This window comes from Tamandua tetradactyla, chromosome 20 (genome assembly GCF_023851605.1).
Source record: "Tamandua tetradactyla isolate mTamTet1 chromosome 20, mTamTet1.pri, whole genome shotgun sequence".
Lineage (NCBI taxonomy): Eukaryota > Metazoa > Chordata > Mammalia > Pilosa > Myrmecophagidae > Tamandua > Tamandua tetradactyla.
Window position 1 is genome coordinate 37,635,331 of NC_135346.1, and position 19,073 is coordinate 37,654,403.

The window sequence follows — 19,073 nt, forward strand, 5'->3', positions numbered from 1 at the left end:
TGGCAAAATAACGTGACCCATCCACAGGGTGACACAGAGACCTCTGGCCTCATCAAAATAGTGCTCAAATCACATAGTCTGAATTATTAGAACTTAGCAGTTTGAGAGGCATTGAAAGAAATGAAGTACTTGAGGGAGTTGCCTTGCATGGACCTGGTGCCTTCCTTCCATTTCTTTGTTTTCTCCCTCATTCTGAGTTCAGTGCTTTTGAGTCCTCATATCCTGATGTGCTAAATTTTAGATTCCGATTCCAGTATGTCGTTCACTCGAGACTTTCTTCCTTTGTGTTTGTATCTAATCCTCTCCAGGAGACTGCTAACTAATTGAGGGCAGCATCTCTGCCTGACTCATCCTTTTGCTCTTCTTCCAATCCCTAGAGCACAGATTCGGTGCCAGCACAGTATGGCGTAGTACAGCCAATAAAGTCAGACAAGACTTTATTTCAAATTCCAGCCCCGTCATTTATTAGTGATTTGTCCTTGGGCAAATAATTTACTTCTGAGATTTAATTTCCTCATCTACATATGTGGATAATAATGGGACCTAAGTCATGGTCATTGTAAGTAGTTGGCATAGAGAAAGCATTTAGCTCAGCGTCTGGTGTATATAATGAGGGATTGAAAAGAATATTTTTTCATTGTATTTTTATTATTTTATACCTGTTAACGCCAAACACTAATTACTGAATCAATGAACAAAGTAACGAGGAAAAGGTCCAATTTTCCTTGTACCAATTCTTTCATCTCAGTATCAGGGATGCTCATGCTTGCTAACTAGGCTTTCATGAATAGGAAGCTCTGTGTTCTCTTTAGAATAAATATGCTCTCAAAAGTCAAAGTACAATGGTTGTTTTATAAATGAGTAAGATTATAAGTGCCTTTTAAGCTTCCTCATGTGATCTGAAGAAGTATCAAGAGCAAAAAGGAAGAGGAGCATTTATAAGGCACTTTTCCAAACACTTCTGTGCACAGTGCCAATTTCCATCCTTGCAATAAGACAGTGAGTTAGGCAGAGCCTTTTGGTCAGTGAAAAATTGAGGCCTAGAAGTATTTCAGTTGTCAAGGACAGGGCTTCTCAACCTCAGCGATTTTGACATTTTGGATCAGTAATTCTTTTTTGTTTGTTTGTTTACTGTATGGTCGGGGGGCAGAGTGGACACATTTTGTTCTTATTCCATGTTAGTATCCTCTTATTGTGGCACCGTTTGTTGAATTTTTGTTTGGCTGGTTTTTGTTTGTTTGCTTGTTTGTTTGGGAAGTGCATGGGCCAGGAATCAAACCCAGGTTTCCTGTGTGGCAGGCGAGAATTCTACCACTGAACTACCCTTGCACCCCAGGTAATTCTTTATTAAGGGGGCAGTCCTGTGCATCATAGGTTATCAGCAGCCACATTGGCCTTTACCCAGTAGATGCCAGTAGCTGCAGCTCTCTCCATTCCTAACAACCAAGAATGTCTCCAGGCATTGCCAGATGTCTCCTGGGGGCAATATCAGCCCCATTGAGAACTACTGGTCTAGGGCCAGACAGTTAGTGAAAAAACTTACCATGGAAGCTTGGTCTCCAGCTTTCCTCCAGTACCCACAGAAATAAACAGGGTGGTGGGATTAAGAAGGCAGAAAGAATATTATTATGTAGGAATAGGGAGCTAGCAGAAGGGCTAGCTAGGAGGGGGATTTCCAAGGAAAAGAAGATAGGTGGGAATGAGCTTATCTGATGCAGATGCTGTGAAAGGATGGAGGGATGGAGTGCATTTCTGTTAAAAACCCAGACTGGCAGTGTTCATATCTGAAATAATGTTTCATTGATAACAAGATGAGTTTGAGGCAGGAGTCTTTCAGTGACATCTTACTGCAATTTGTAATTACATTTGATGTGTGTGGTGCCTAGATTTTGATGGAGCCAACTGTGCTAGGATTTTTTCAGCCAGTCCAAATATCCATTCTTGTCATCACCATCTAACTGATCTTCAGGCCAATCTACCCTACTTCATCCCACTAATTGCTTTTTTTGGTTCTAATCTTGGCTTTTGGTTAACAGGTATAGTTCATATATTAAAATGTCAGAATATTTTGGGATTGGATCCCCCCAGCGGCCCAAAACTTTCAATAGCCAAATACTATTAAAGTGTTAAAGTGTTTTAAGAAACTGTGTTCTGAATTGTGACTTTTGAAGTCTGCTTCGTTACTGAATCAAAGCATTAGTCTAGCAAAGGCTATTTTTATTTGTTTGTGTCCTCTCTCCCTCCCCACCACCAACTTGATGTGTATTAAATTAAAGACATTTGTTCTTCATTTGAACTGATAGTTCAGCTTGGAGCTCTGCATTAGGGAACTCTTCTGAGCGCCTGTCTGTACTGTACCCAGTGTTGTGCCTTAATTCCCAATTTCATATGCTTTGCCCTATCTCCTTTCATTGTGCATCTCTCCTGTAGGGCTTTTAGTTCTTCCGCTCATCCATTTATTCATCTTTCCATCCAACAAGATTTATGTGTCTACTGCTGGTGAGACGATGGGCGTGCCTCCTAGTGCCTTTAGCCCCTTATTAAACACGGGTGTGGGGAATCGCATCTGACCTAGGTGTGCTTCACATGTTGGGTGAAAACTAGAACTGCTTTTGCAGTTGTTACAGAAAAAATGACAAACCTCTACTAGAATGTTTTTCCTGAATGGTAGTTGCTTTTGGCTTCCATTGTTCCATTTTCTTCTAGCAGGTCCACTCTGTTTGATTAGAATGATACAAAATTTCTTAAAACCACCCCTGGGACCCAGAGTCCCAGACAGTTGGGGCCACCTGGATAAAATAGTTTAAAAATCATTTTTTTTTTGTAAATCAGAGAATCTTGAGTCTTCATTTTCACCAGCTGTATGATACTGGGAAAGTAAACTCTCTAAGCCTGATTCCATCACTCAGGGATCTGTATTTTAACTATTTCTGCATAGCCTTGTAGCTGTAAAGTAAATTCTCAGTAACTGAGGGAATATTGAAGTGTCTGTATAACTGATGCCTTAAATGTGTAAGTTTCTGAAGTCACAATTCTAGGGTGAGGCAAGGTGCCCGTTTTAATTCATTTGCTTGACATTTTGTATTGTTCTGTTCATTGGTGATTTTCCAAAGGTCTGCCTGGTGTGGGCCGCATTCAGTACACTAACAGAATGGTGACATTCTGGCCCCCATTCTACCATTAACGGCTTGTGGATCTGTGGGCAAGACACCGTGTCCCTCAAGCACCACTTCCTTTTTCTGTTAAATGACAAGATTAGGTTACATGATTTCCAATGATTTTTCTTGCTCTTAACCTCCATAGTTTCAAGTCCAGATAATTGCAGATCATTTCTGATCTAATTCATCTTTATGAAACAGATTCACAGGCAATAAATTGTTTTAATTAGTAGATCTCCTGTGTTTCCTATGAATTTGATGAAATGATAGAGAATGTGATGAGACATGTGTTTTATTGAAGGAGATCATCTGCAATTCCCACATCCACTCCAGAATGAGTCTACTGTCTTTTCTGACCACACATTGGTAAACCCAGTTATGTGAGTAAGCTTGTCTCTCTCTCTCTCCTGTTATATTTAATGCACCTGCTGCCTCCTCCAGGTTTTGTGCTGTTCCTTCAACCCTTAAATGAAATTCCTGTCTCTCCATGGAGTCTTGTATCAGTTGTCAGTTTAATAGACTCAGGATTCCTGGCTCAGGTTTTCCCTCCTGTTTTAAAGTATTTAATTAATCATGACAGTTTGGTTGATTCAGCTTGGACCTCTGGATTGGGGTCCAATCCAGGCACTTGTCTAGTTTGGGGGTCTTTGGGTGTGGATCTATTTCCATATCCAGTGTTTTGTCTTAATTTTCAATTTCATGAGTTGTAACTATGCACTTGGCCCCATCTCCTCTCCTGTTGCACTTCTATAGGTCTCTTATTTATTCCATTCATCCACTGTCCATCCATCCATCCATCTATCCAACATGAATGTGTTAGGTGCCTACTTTGGGTCAAACTGAAAAGAAAAGAATAAGAAAATATGGTTGCTACTTTCAAGGAGTTTACCCATTCATTGACAGGTTTATAAAACAAGCCAAAGCTTCAAAATCTCTCAACTGGGGCTCTGATAGAACTAGTTGACAATAAATATAATAATAGAAATGAGTAATATTTCCATGCATTCTATCATTTGCTGAGTAGTTTTTTTTTTTTAAGTTATTTTAATTCCTTTACCAAACTTTATGGTGGTAGGTATCATTACTGTTTCAATTGATAGATGAAAAAAAATGAGATTTGGTTTTAGTAATTTGCCAAAGATAGCACATTTATTTAAAAATAACGTGCCTTTCTCAGTGGAGCTATATTCTTTTGGGAGGTAATAAGCAAACACATAGGTTCTTTGGTATAAAGCACTGTAACAGGATAGATGGAGCAAAGGATGTCATTTTAAATGGAATGGCCACAGAGGGCCTCAAGAGGAAAATATTTGAGCAAAGACCTGAATAAAGTGAAGAAGCCACCCATGCAGAGAGCTTGGGAAGAGCATTCCAGACAGAGGAACAATAAGTACAAAGGCCCTGTGGTAGGACATATTGGGACCTATTTGGCTGGAGGCCCAGCAAGAAGGCCAGTGTGGCAGGGAGGCCACTGTGTCTTTTCACTTTGTTCCTGGCCCTCAAGACCATGCAACTTGCCTTAAAGTAGAATTCTTCCTTTTGTTCTGTACATTCTTGATACTTAACAGGAGACTGTGACATTTATTAGAAGACAACAAATCTTAGATATTTGACTGTGTGGCAGAAGGAGTCACCTCAAGATTATGAAGAGAGAATTGATACAAATTGCAGTTGACACAGGATGCCCATTTTAAATGCTCACTGACTCTAGCAACATGCACAGATTCAGATGTTACCTCTAGGTCGTCTTTGTGCCCAGACAACAAAATAGAGGGGAAAGTTCAGACATTTAGCAGCTTTGTGTGGACAGGGAGCCATCCGCAGGGGGAATCCAGGTTTCTTCATTCATTGTCTATTTCTTAGTCTCTCTTCTGGAAGCAATAACCTCAATAATTAGAGTGGCAACTTCAATATGCTAAGTGTTGAGTAAAGCATATCGTGACTCCCAAAACAAAAGTCAAATTGTACTTTAGCCATTGAAATTGAAATTCATGCTTGTCTAGCTGTCATTCCAGCCAATTTCCTGCTGGTTAAAATGCCTGGTTTTGATATTATTTTTTGTAACTGATATGGAAAGCAGAATTCTAGATATTTAATTTCAGTAAAACACTGATACTCATAGTGTTTCTCTTTTTCAAGTTTGCAAAGTTCACATCATCCAGGAGATTAGCATCAGCTTTGTCACAGAACTCAGAGTAAGTCTTGAACACACTGTAAGCTGGACTTGGGAACTAAATCCAGGCGAGAAAGGAAGTGACCCAACACTAGTGATAAAGGCCGTCTTGGTCCAGATACCATGTGTTTCAGGATTTGCAGATTAAATATAGCAAGAGAAAGAAACTATGTGAAGGCTTCACTGGTCTGAAATGGACATCCCAGAAGCCCGGTCTTTCTAATAAACAGGTAAGTTAACTCAGGTGAACCCCACGAGTTGGTCGTCCACTGAAGGGAAATTACTGTGGGTTTCAGTGTAGGGCCCAAAAAAACTCGTGCTGCAGTAAATGACATTATTATAAAAGAAAGAGTAAGCTTGAAATAAAACTAGCCTCAAGACTCTCCATCCTTAATAGAAGAGTTTCTTCTAAAAACACAGAGCATGTTGAGGCCAAATCTCTTTATACTTTTTTTCAACCAAAAGAAGAAAGCATTTATAGAGCACCCATGGTATACCACATACTATGTTAGGTGATTTAAACATGTTGTTAAGTATACTCACACACTCACCTTTGTATTTTATAGATGAGGAAACTGAGGGTCAAAATATTAAATCACTTTCCCAATAATAATTTCCCATAATAAACTATGTCTTTTTGACATTAAGGCTGCTACCACATGGCTCTATAAAAAAGATTTTTTAAACCTGAAGTTCAGGAATAAAAAAAGTGTTGTTGTTCCTTATGCTAATGTCTTTGGTGTATAATTACTTGTTAGACTGTGTATTTTTCAAGTTATTCATACTCCCCTCATATTCGGCTACTCTGAAATGACTTTGTATGTTTCCTACATCTGGTCTCATTCTCATACATATATCAGTTTTGTCGATATATATATATATTTTTTTTTAAGCTTTGCCCCATTACCAGCCATTGCACAATGAGAAAAGAGGCTTAGATGGTATTAAAAAAAATGATTGGAAGGTTTACCCCACGCCCTTCCTATGGAATGAATAATGCGTGGTCGTTTATGTTGAAGAGTTTCTTTTTACCTGAGCTAGGTAATTTCCAGAGGTCATCCTTGTTAAATTAGATTTGAATTCTGTAATATTGTTGCTGGAAATGTTCCCACTGGTCAATTCGTATTTCCTGAATAATAGGATTCAGGCTGAAATTGAAAGTGCTGGTAAAGTAAATGAGGAATATCTGCCACTTAACCTTTAGGGAGCAAGTTTTTTTTTTTAATACATAAAGAGTTTTACAAGTGTGAGAAGTTGTTACCATAATGCACATATCTGACACCAGTGAGGAGCGAAGATGTTTCTAAGAAGAACATTTTCCAGGTAACATTTTCCAGTCTCCCCCACTTCATTTAAGCCTGGAATTAGGGATGATATGCTAAATTGTGCTAAATGTATGTACCTCTTTCTTTCTCCCAGACTTTGTTACAAGAAAGGGAGGCTTGTTGCATGTTAACTTCTCTGACATACTTGTTTTATAGAGAATGTAGGGAAAAATGAATCTTACTGGCTATGTGTTTGATATCACCAAAGAATATAGAGAAAGCTATTAATAAAATTTAGGGACATCTTCAAAGATCCCTCTAAAAGCACATAGGATACGAACCTAACAAATAGAAGCCCCCTACTTCCAACTTCTAGTTGGCTGCAGTAATTGTAAACTCCTACAATTTTAATTGTAATTTCCAATTACAATTGGGAAAAGTTCTAACTTGGGTTATAAAACCTCCTGGTGTCCTACTCATGAGAAGCAGAGGTGACTGGCAGGTTGTAACAACTGTGGCTATTGTTATAAAGCAAAACCTAACAATATCTTGTGTCCTTTCCCAGAGAAAGGTTGGTTGCAAACCTTCAAGAGGTTATGATGATTGTAGAGATTATATAATTCATATGGATCCTTTTGGAAAATTTCTTTTATTTCGATGTCATGCTCACTTTGTTTTTGATACATTTCTCTTTCTCTAGACTGAATTTGGAGATTAACTTCTCTACTCCAATCCCAAGTGTTTTGGTTTCCTCGCTGCGAAAAAAAAATACCAGACAGTGGGTTAGCTTAAACAAGAGGAATTTACTGGCTCATGGTTTTGAGGCTAGGAGAAATTCAAAATTGAGGTTTCAGGAAAGTGATACTTTCTCCCAGAAGACTATGGCATGCTGGGACTGGCTGCCAGTGATCCTTGAGGTTCCTTGACTTTTCTGTCACATAGCAATGCATGTGGTGGCATCTTCTCCTTTCTCGCTGGGTTCCATTAACTACCACCATCTGGCTGCTCCATGGCTTCTCTCTCTAAGGCCTTCTCTGTAAGGCCTCCAGTAAAAGGATTAAGACCCATCCTGATTCATTTGGGCTGCATCTTAACTAAAGAAACCTTATCAAAAATCCTATTTACAATGGGTTCTTACCCCAGGGATGAATTAAGATGAACAAGTTTTTCTGGGGTGCAAGCTCCAAACTACCATACCAAGTAAGGTTAAAACAAATGTTTATGATTGGCTTCACTGTAGATTTTTAATTCCCACTGATTGCCAGGGAATTGCCTAGGTCTGGGTCCCTCAAGATAGAAACTGCTCAGATGGTTCAAGATTCCCTTCTTAGATGATGCTGTGGGAAGCAGCATGGTGGTTTACGCCAGTGTGGTTAGTAGAGAGTGGGGTAGAGCAGTGGCAGGGTAATTAAAAGGGAAGAAATGGTAAATAAAATTCTCTTCAGTAGTTTAAATCTCTTAATATTTAAAGATTTGGTGTGTATGTTTTGTTTTGTCCTTGCGCTTAAAAATCATTCAAGGGCAGGCCACGATGGCTCAGCAGGCAGAGTTCTTGCCTGCTGTTCTAGTTTGCTAGCTGCTGGAATGCAATATACCAGAGACAGAACGGCTTTCAACAAGGGGAATTTAATGAGTTGCTAGTTTACAGTTCTAAGGCCGAGAAAATGTCCCAATTAAAACAAGTCTATAGAAATGTCCAATCAAAGGCATCCAGGGAAAGATACCTTGGTTCAAGAAGGCCGATGAAGTTCAGGGTTTCTCTCTCAAGTGAGAAGGCCCATGGTGAACACAGTCAGGGCTTCTCTCTCGGCTGGAAGAGCATATGGCAAGCAAGGCGTCATCTGCTACCCTCTCTCCTGGCTTTTTGTTTCATGAAGCTCCCCGGGAGGCATTTTCCTTCTTCGTCTCCAAAGGTCGCTGGCTTGTGGACTCTGCTTCATAGTGCTGCAACATTCTCTGCTCTCTCTGACTCTCTCATTCTCCAAAATGCTTCCTCTTTTATAGGACTCCAGTAAACCAATCAAGACCCACCCAAATGGGTGGAGACATGTCGTCCCTTAATCCAGTTTAACAATCACTCTTGACTAAATCACATCATCTAAGGAGATGATCTGATTGCAGTTTCAAACATACAGTATTGATTGAATAGGGATTATTCTACCTTTATGAAATGGGATTTATATTAAAACATGGCTTTTCTTAGGGGGGCATACTTCCTTTCAAACCAGCACACCTGCCATGCCAGAGACCTGGGTACGATTCCCACTGCCTGCCCATGCAAAAAAAAAAGAAAAAAAATCATTCAAATACTGTCTCATCCAAAGAGAAAGCAACTACAGTTTTGCAAGACTCTCAAACATCCCTTCTCCCATTCTTTACCTATGGATTTCTAGCAATCAGCTTCTGAGTGAGGCTTAATCCTTTCACTTTCTCCTAGGAATTTTCTCCTAGGAAATTGTCTGGCAAGTTCCTTTTAGCATCTTCATACCTGCCTTTTATCTCCCTCATTCTCCATCCTCTTGTTGCTGGCAGCTCCATTATTGACTCTCTTTCTCTTTCCTCTTACAGGAGCCTCTCAGAGCATGTCAAATCAAGTAAGTGCTAAACTGTGTGTGGCAGAGTGTAACTGCCATAGGAGACCAGAGAGCATAGTCAGAAAAGGAAGCAAGTAGGGGATGGATGTGAAGGGCAGGAGACTGGGAGATGGATGGTTCAGGAAAGGGCTGCTATTGAATATTTACAGGATGCCAGACATTATGCTAAGCAGATCAAATGTAAGCTCATATATAATCAAAAGGGAGTACTATGATCCCCATTTTACTGATGAAAAATGCCCAGGGAAATTATATCAGATTCTCAAGGTCCTATCACTAATAAGCAATTGAACCTGGATTCAAAACTATGTATTTCTGATCCAAAACCTGTGCTCTGGATTGTTACGTTGAGTGGCTACGCAAAGGAAGCAGGGAGGATATTAAAATAAAAAAAGAAAAGAAAAGGAGGAGGGAGGGAGAGGGAGAAAAGCTTCAAGTTGAACAGAATCATAGAAACTATTTTCTGCAATTTCCTTTAGAAAATTGTTTTGCAATTAATTCTAAGGTGGTAAGTTCATCAAAGTTTGGTTTAGCAATTCCATGGAAGTCTTGCTGGGATTTATATAAAGTAAAATGTAAATCTTTACCTAATACCTTCCAGTGGTATCCCATCACATACAGAGTGAAAACACAAACTCCAGGATACTCTGTTGATCTGGTCCCTTCCTACTTCTCTCGATTCAACTCCTACTACTCTTGACTTTGTACACTCAGCCTCTGTCACATTGACATTTTTGATGTTCTCAAGCATGCCAAACTCATTTCACCTTTTCATACTTTTTCTCACGGCTGGCTTTCTGGCTTCATTTTGGTGTCTATTCAGAGATAATGTCCTGGCTCCCACGTCAAAGCATACCCAACATCTGTACTGTGGTATTCTTTTATTCCACCTCCTTCTTCTTCACAGTACTTCATAGTTCTGACTGTAGTGCTCGGAGTTACACAATGGCAACAAAATAAGTCCACTAGGCAAACAGGATTCTCCAAGGATTCAAAGATTCCTCATGCCAATTTTTCTGCTGCTTGGAAAACACTCTCAAAATATAGGAAGACTTTCGGGGCTTACAGGTGCAAGCAGGGGAGCCAGCAAAGCTGTCTTGTAAGTGAGGGAAACAGCAAAGCTGTCTTCTCCAGAAAACTGCTACTTCCCTTTAAGGCTAAGCATAATTGTTGAAGTTGGCAACTTATCCGAAAGATGGACTGTAAATTTGAAACCTTTTGGAAGACCAATTTGAATATCAAAACTTCAGCAGAAGGGGCGAATTAATAGGTAGGATGGTGCTAGTGTCAGGAGTGCAGGTCCTTGCCTTCCTATTTCTGAACTTATCTCTGGCAACCTTTCTCACAAGTATCAAAAAAGCACTGGACCCTTTGAAGCTGTAACTTGAAGTCTCATAAAACACACTGTCATGTACAACTGACGACTTTTCCTAATGAAAATAGAAGACAGGACAGGTAGCTCCTATGGAGTGTCTACCCTGGTTTAAAGATCTTTTTGAGGAGGAATTTTCACATTATGCATTTTTAATATCAGTCAAGCCAGCATCTTAACCGGGCTGTACTGCTTGGGAAGCACTCACCTAATAGCAGGGATCACCAAGGTAGGAATTAAATCTGAGCACTTGGCATGGGCCTAATCTTCTTTTACTTATTATCTTTTCCGTGTCTGCTGAAGATAAATGAGTCCATTCCTTTATCAACAATAGCTCAGGATTCATAAGTTCACCTTTTTTCACCTGGGGAGGGGACATAGCAACATACCCTTATTATCCATCTTTTATTTTCTCCCCTTCAAACAGTTGATAAAGTCTCCACCAACGTCCCTTTTTCAAGGTTGCCTACGAGTTTCTGTTTCAGAGCAATGTGCTGGCAGTGGTCTTTGTACCTAAAACGTCCCCGCGTCTGGATGTACATTTGGAGTGATTTGCAGAAATTTTGCAAGAATTTCTTGGTAAGGCTGTAAGTCATACAAGGTGCCCTAATTACAGTCTTTCTGAATGGTGGGCTCCGATTCCCAGGTGCAGCTATGACTTGTTGTCCATATAGCATCCCACCTTTTGCATCACAGAATAGGATTTAAAACAAAACAAAAACAGAGGGGACCTCAATGTTTCACTGCCCAACTACCCATTATGGTGTGAGGAAACATATTCCGAGAAGTTAGACTTGGCCCATTTTGCACAGGGAGCTAGTAGAAGGGTCAAGGACAGAACCCTTGCATCCCATGGATGCTGCTTACATTTCCATACAAACATTTAAAGGTACTCTTTTATTAAGGTCTACAAGTGTTTAGCAGTCCCCATTGATTGCAGCTGTTTTTCTCAGTGGCCAGCAAGCTCAGTTACCCAGGGCTTCTTGACTTCTTTTAAGCCAGAATTGACTTCATTTGGGAGCTGTACTTACGGTTCTTGTGACTATTGGAAGATTTCATTCATTCAGTCAGAATGTACTGTCAGCGATTATGACTGATGAAATGACAAAAAGACAGCTATGATATGACCCTTGTCTATTAGAAGCTTGCAGTCTAAAGAGAGAAAAAATAATTAAAGAATTAGAGTACAAGTTAGTAAAAATGTAAAATATGAGCAGCAGTAGAGTGATAATGGTACAGTCTGATTTTTATCAAATAATTACTATATGCTTTTCACTGTACTAAGCCTTAAATGTGATGTTGCTCTCTTTAGGACTGTTTACAAATATTCCCACTCTTCATTTCTTTGGGTATATGTAGGATTGAACTTCCCCACCAATTTATGACTGGTGTGGCAATGTGACATGCTTTAGATTGAAAAACAAACAAGAAAACGAGGGCATATATCAATTCAGGGCAGATGCCTTAAGAGCCAGCATGTGCACCGTCACCTTCTCCTTCCCCTCTGCATAGCACTTGCAGTGGTTAAGATGATAGCCATGCTATTATACTGTGTCCCTGAGTGACCACAGTGTGCAGAACCCACTGCAAACCCATGGGCATGAAACTTGAATGAGAAAAGAATCTTTTTATTTGAAGCTATTGAGAGTTTTGTTGTGTTACCATAGTATGGCCTAGCCTCTTTTGACTGATACTCATGGGTAAGTCGATAGAATCCTCATTTAGAGGATATTATCACCTATGTGTTCATATGAGGAGCCTGAGACTTAGAAAGGCAAATAAGTGATCAAGCCAGCATTCTAATCCATCCAGTCTGATTCCAGAACTGATGTTATTAGCCAATACCAATATGGTGTATATGTGTTTGTGCATGTGAGTGTGTGTGTGTTCCAGTTTCCAAGGAAAGAAAGTTGCTAAAACAGAAGAATCAAGAAAGGCTTCACAAAGAAACTGATAGTTGAGGCCATTGGTCAAGTAGGAATTGGACAATTTAGAAATTAAGAGAAATAATCTTATACCCTCTATGTGTGTGAAGGGTTGTATCAGGCTGTTATTCCCCCATTTCTGGTTGATTTACTCACCCTAGGAAAAGTATAAAGCAAAGGATGCCCATAATACATTACTACTGACAACCAGGAAATATGGAATGATTCAAATACCATGGCCTTGGGTCTGTGAGTCATTTAAAGCAACTTTATAAGATGTTATAAAACCCAAGTGAGAAATCACAGCCCTGATCCACTGAGGCACCAAAGCAATTTAACAGCAGTTGTATGTGTTGCATTCTCTCTCTGCTCTCTGCTCCTAGCCCTCCCCTCCCGACTTCTCCCCTTGTCTCTCTCTCTCTTTTTCATACACACACACACGTGGTTATAACCAATATATGAGCTCTCTCTATATTGGTTATAACTGGAAAGTAAAGAGAGGAAAGAAAAATACATGATGAAGCTGAGATTACATAGCGAATGACAAAAAGGTTCAGAGGCTGTGGCCCAGACACTGAGGGCTCTCCTGGCTTTCTCCCTTGCTGCTGTGTGAATCATCAGCACTGATGGTTCCATCTATTAATGTTCCCTGGGAAAAAAAAGGACAAGTAGCTGTCTTTGTTAGCCTATCCCACACTTTAATTGCCTTTATTATAAAACACTTCCTGGGTCTAATTTAAATTGTATTTGCTTTCCTCCAGTTTGTTTCATCAAGCTTGAACCTTGATGAAAATAGAACATCTGTGAGCATTTTCCTTTAATAACTCCACCCAAAGTATAGACAACCAGAGTCACCTCCCACCTGACTTCCTTCCATGCTACTACCTCATTCCCCTAGACACATCTCTGAACCAGCTCTCTTTATTGGTACTGGGAATTTCAAAGCACCTAATAGCATGATGCTCTCTGTGAGCATCTTTTCACATGTGTTACTGTTTATATAGACAGTTTTATTAAAGTTAAGTTTACATGCTATAAAAATTTGTCCCATTTTAAGTGTACAATTCAGTGATTTTTAATAAATTTACTAGCTTGTGCAATCATCACCACAATGCAGTTAAAGAACTTAAGCATAACTTCGTTATGTTCCCTTGAGCCCATTTCCATTCACTCCCTATTCTCCCACCCAGTCCCAGGCAACCAGTAATCTACTTTGCATCCCTATAGATTTGCCTTTTGGACATTTCATAGCAATGAAATCATACAAGTGACCTTTCATGTCTGACTTCTTTCACTCAACATAATGTTTTTGAGTGTTTTAGCATATATCAGTACATCATTCATTTTTTCTTTTGTCTGAATACTATTCCATTGCATGGATTTAGAATATTTTGTTTACCCATGGACATTTGTTTAATGGACATTTGGGTTGTTTTCAGTTTTTAACTATTGTGAATAATGCTGCTGTGAACATTGGTGTGCAACTCTTGGTGTTGACACAGGTTTTCATTCATCTTGGATAGATAACTAGGAGTGGAATTGTTGGGTCAAGTGAAAACTCTGCATTACTTTTTACAAACAGCCAGACTTTTTTGAAAGTGGCCGCACCATTTTGCATTCCCACTAGTATTGCATGAGTGCGCCTGTTTTTCCATATCCTCACTACCATGTGTTACTCTTTTTTTTTTTTTTTTTCCTTTTCTTTCCTTTAGAATAGAAGCTCCCAGAGGGAAGGAACCTATTTGCTACCATTAATGCCTCCTTCACTCAGCAGCAAGCACGGGGCTGGGCAAACAATTGGAGCTTAACAGTGCAGTATAGAGTGTGGGAGTTAAGTAGTTCTGCTTTGAGTCAGTGTGTCATCAGTTTTCTCAACCGAGAAATGGGGCTAGCAGTGCCTAACGACTAGTTTTTTTGTTAGGATTCATGAAGCTGATGAGATGCTTTGTCTAATACATATGGAAATGGTAGCTTTAATTATTGTTTCTAAATCTGTATCCATGGCCACTGTCTAAACCATATCTTGTTTATTGTACTACTTTTTCTTTTCCTTGTTCAGCTACATTTCTAGGTGTTAAAAGTATACTGAGTCCTGCAGGTAGAATAATGAGTGAGTTGCAGTGTCTCATCTTAGGGAACTGGAAGCCCAGGGAGGAAGGACAGAGGTGTAAATGGCGGGTCACAGTGTCATGTGATGGGGGCTTTCCATGATTGAGGTGCACACGGGATACATACACAGGGGGCCCACAGGAGGGTCTGACCCAGACAACACATCTAACCAGGACCAAGAGACTGAAGCAAGGGGCAGGAGGGCTGGGGAGAATGTCCTTGGTGGCCAGGAGTATTTACAAAGACTCAAATAGAGAAAGAGTTTGGGTGACTTGTGAGCATTTTATTTTAAAAATGAAAGGCGACTGGCAAGAAATGAAGCTGGAGAAGTAGACATGGACCAGATCAAGTAGTATCTTAAATATTCCATTAGAAAGTTTGCTCTTTACCTGGGTTGCTACCTTTCTGTAACATCACAAACTCTGAGGAACTACAAAGATGATGTTCTATACATGAATAGCAGGAGTGGCCATTTATACAATAAAGTCAGAAATGTTACAGCTGACTTAAAATTGATAATACTCTATTACAGTGGCTCTCAACCTTTTTTTCCCCCCACTCTTGCCTCTTCCCCACCCATAGGAGTGTTTTTAGACATGAAAAAAGAATCCTTAATTGTCAGACACATGAAACCTTAACACCACAGATACTGTAATGTATACATAAACAAGATTGTGCTTTATATATAACAAGAATACGATTTTTTAACCACCCCAATCAACAGTTTTCCCCTCTTAGGGGCTATATCACCCTGGTAGAGAATTTATGCTAAGTAATGTCTGCCATTGAAACAGCACCAGCAAGAGAGACACTCTTGTGACTGCCTTACTAAAACAGGACTTGGCATTACTTCAAGCCTGAAAAATGTGCTGACAGTTAAAAATTCGTCTGATGCTGATATAACAGGAAAATCAGAGACGTAAGAAATAACACTTTCTTTAAGTCAACATAACACTGGTTCCCAGACCCAGTTCGATGCCAGGAGGAAATTCAGCCACTCTCAAGATTTTGTGGAGTCTCTGGTGTCTTGCCTAGCACCAGTGGGAAAGCCCCTGGGGATTCTGGTCACTAACCCACGTGGATTGTGGCTGAGAGAACTGTGGTCCCACCTTTAGGTCCAGCAGCTGTGTTGCCTGCTGCCACGGCTGGGGAAGGGAACCTCTGGAGAGGCTGGAGCCATGGAGCCATTCCCTTCCGAGGTTGAAACTGTCCCTCCAGGGGACACTAGTAGGACAATGGCCCCCACTGCTCATGGGATTCACAGATCTCTTCAAGTCAGTCAACACCTTCCCTTCTCCTTCTTGTCTCTATGTCTAATACATCTAATGCAGGGCATTCAATGAGGTTTACCTTTGACAGAAGATAGGAGACTGCTCTATGATCAGACTGCCTCTGCTTCTTTGCTCTCACAATCTCTCAACCCGGTAATTACAAAGTCTGACAACCTGTTTAAAATGGTGATGAAAGGGGTTAGGAGCTGACATGAAAGATGAAATATTGGTGTTATTTTTTAAAAATAAATCAGTGAGACAAACTTTAATTCTATGACTTAAGTTTTTCCTCCTTGGTGTTTATAGAAAAATTTAGAAGTGCAAATATGCAAAAAGTAGAAAATAGAAAGTATTCTTAATGCAGGCACACAAAGATTTTTTTAAACTTTTTTGTCGTATAACATATATACAAAGCAAAGAAAGAAAAAGCAATAGTTTTCAAGGCACGCTTCAACAAGTAGTTAAAGGACAGATCCCAGAGTATGTCATGGGCTACCATACCATCATCTCAGGTTTTTTCTTCTAACTGCTCCAGAACATTGGAGGCTAGAAGGAATAAATATATATTCATTATCATCACAATTGACTTTTTCTTTTTTGTGAAAAATAACATGCATACAAAAAAGCAATAAATTTCAAAGCATGGCACAACAGTTAATTGTAGAACAGATTTCAGAGTTTGGTACGGGTTATAATTCCACAATTTTAGGTTTTTACTTCTAGCTGCTCTAAGATACAGAGATTCGAAGAAATATAATGATTCAGCAGTCTTACTCGTTTGTTAAACCCTTCCTTCTCTGTATAGCTCCACATCACCTTTGATCTTTCTATCCCACTCTTTAGGGTTTTGGAGCTATAGCCATTCTAATTTTTTCATGTTGGAAGGGGCTTTCAGTAATGGGGAGGGAGATGGAACTAGCTGATGTTCTGGAGAGGCTGGCCCTTTTAGGTTTCAGTCCTTATCAGGTCCAGGGACCCATCTGGAGATTGTAGGTTTCTGGAAAGTTACTCTAGTGCGTGGAACTTTTGTAGAATCTTATATATTGCCCTAGATGTTCTTTAGGATGGCTGGAATGATTTTGGTTGGAGTTTGGCGTGTTATGATACGTAGCAATGTTTAACTGAAGTTTGTGTAAGCGTGACCTCCAGAGTAGCCTCTCAACTCTATTTGAACTCTGTCAGCCACTGATACCTTATTTGTTACATTTCTTTTCCCCCTTTTGGTCAGATGGCATTGTTGATCCCATGGTGCCAGAACCAGACTCATCCCTGGGAGTCATCTCCCATGTCACCAGGGAGACTTTAACCCCTGGATGTCACGTCCCTTGTAGGAGGGGAGGGCAGTGGTTTCCCTTGCAGAGCTGGGCTTAGAGAGAGTGAGGCCACATCTGAGCAACAAAAGAGGTCCTCCAAATAACAATTAGGCATAGCTATAGGTAGTCTGAGCTTCTCTGTTATATACATATGTTTCACAAGAGTAAGCCTCATGATCAAGGGCATTGGCTATTGATTTGGATTTGTCCCTAATATTTGACACAGTATCAGAGGTTTCCCCAATGGTAAAGTTTAATAGTTCCATCTTTTCTCTCCCATCCCTCAAGAAACTTTGCCAATGCTTCTTGAATATTTGCTAATATATTCTAGGATGTATCTAGGCATTAACATTAAGCTATACAGGATTAAAGGCCTTCATTCTTATTCTGGGCTCCCTGTGTTTCAGTTGTTTAAATGAGCTATCCAGACAGGTTGAGTTAGATTATGTGCTACAGAAAATTTAGGTTCCGGACAGAATAAACCTTTCCTACTTTGGGCTTAAAGTGTAGGTGAGGTTCTATATTATAGGCAATATCTTCCTTACCCCTGTGTTCTGAATTACCTTGGACTCGACCTGATCACACAAAGATATTTAATATTAACTTTTATATTTAGGTATATTTCCCCCAAATATTTTTCCCCTAGAAAATTTCCTCTAGAATATTTCCTGTTAGATGAGCATATTATTTGGGAGCATATGTATCAATGGTGTTCGTAGTTAATTGATTATTTAATTTATGCATTATGCATTTTTTCTGTGTACTTAAATATTCCTTTACAAGGTATACATAATATTCCATTATAGAGTATTCAATTACAGCTTAATATAGTTTGTGAATTATATTTTTATTTGCTCTTATAACTGATGTGGTGGACAACTCTATAGCAAAATGTTTTTGCATTTATATGTTTATTTCCTTATGATAAAATCCAGGTGATTGCCTGATAGTTTTTGGTAATAATGAAGATAAAGGAAATAAAGCATGAAAGGCAGAGAGTGTAACAGTTGCCTCATAATAAGTCTTCCATAAATTTTAATTGGCAGTAGTGGGGAGAGAAAGAAATCTAATTTGGAATAAACTTGCTGATTACCCCAAGTATCATCTCTTATTTATGATTATTAAGAAATGTTGATCATTTTATAAGCATACCTAACACAAACCTGCCAAAAAGTAGTTTAGTCAGTTTACAGATATCAGGTTTAGTTTGTCTCTGCAGAAAAGTACTCATCTACTTCTCTGGATGATGGAAATAATCCAGAATAATTAAAAACAGATAATCAGCATATCTTTTCTTTGGGGTTCTGAGTTACCCCTGGATTTTTTCTTTTTTTCCTTTGTTGAATATTTTACCTGCTGCTGGTGTGATATAAATATGTCCTCCAGTGATTGCCCCTCGTATTGGGTTTGAATGCACAGTCTGGGATCCCTTAGCAGGGCTATCCCCATAAGTACCAGAAATAGAAATGTGCAGATGGCTTGCTAATCAGGAAGGAGCAGTGTTGACCTGTAAGATCTGTGCTAAACCACAGGATGAAGTGGAATTGTTAAAGAAGGGGGGGTGGGGTGGGGAATAACCATTTATCATTTGGTCATTCAAACCACCTGTAGGGTATTTTTGCCAAATGTATAAAGGTTCAGAGCACAATGGTAATGCCAGAGAGAAGAAGTCTCAGACCCAAATGCTCTTATAACTGATGTGGTGGACAACTCCACCTTTAACTCAGTCAGGCACCTGACTTAACATAACTGAGTGGAATAGGCTGGGTGGAGATTGGTAAACTGGAGAGCACATAGTATTGTCCAAAATGGTGGCAGCTCCTCGGCTGCAACAGACAGAGGCTATGAGGAAACAAACCCACATTTGCCAGGGCTTCTAGTTTTCGAGAAAAG

General features: G+C 39.6%; 1 protein-coding gene and 1 long non-coding RNA gene across 5 annotated transcripts in view; one reads left to right on the forward strand and one right to left on the reverse strand.

The window, feature by feature from the left end:
• The window catches only part of SGCD (sarcoglycan delta), a 393,007-nt gene that overhangs the window by 134,330 nt on the left and 239,604 nt on the right, over positions 1-19,073 (forward strand). The window lies entirely within an intron of this gene.
• The window catches only part of LOC143664028 (uncharacterized), a 32,917-nt gene continuing 25,337 nt past the window's right edge, over positions 11,494-19,073 (reverse strand). Inside the window, exons 3-5 of the long non-coding RNA XR_013166279.1 lie at positions 15,947-16,041; positions 13,021-13,136; positions 11,494-11,714 (exon numbers count right to left, since the gene is read on the reverse strand). This is a non-coding gene — a long non-coding RNA (uncharacterized LOC143664028). The remainder of the gene's footprint in view (positions 11,715-13,020; positions 13,137-15,946; positions 16,042-19,073) is intronic.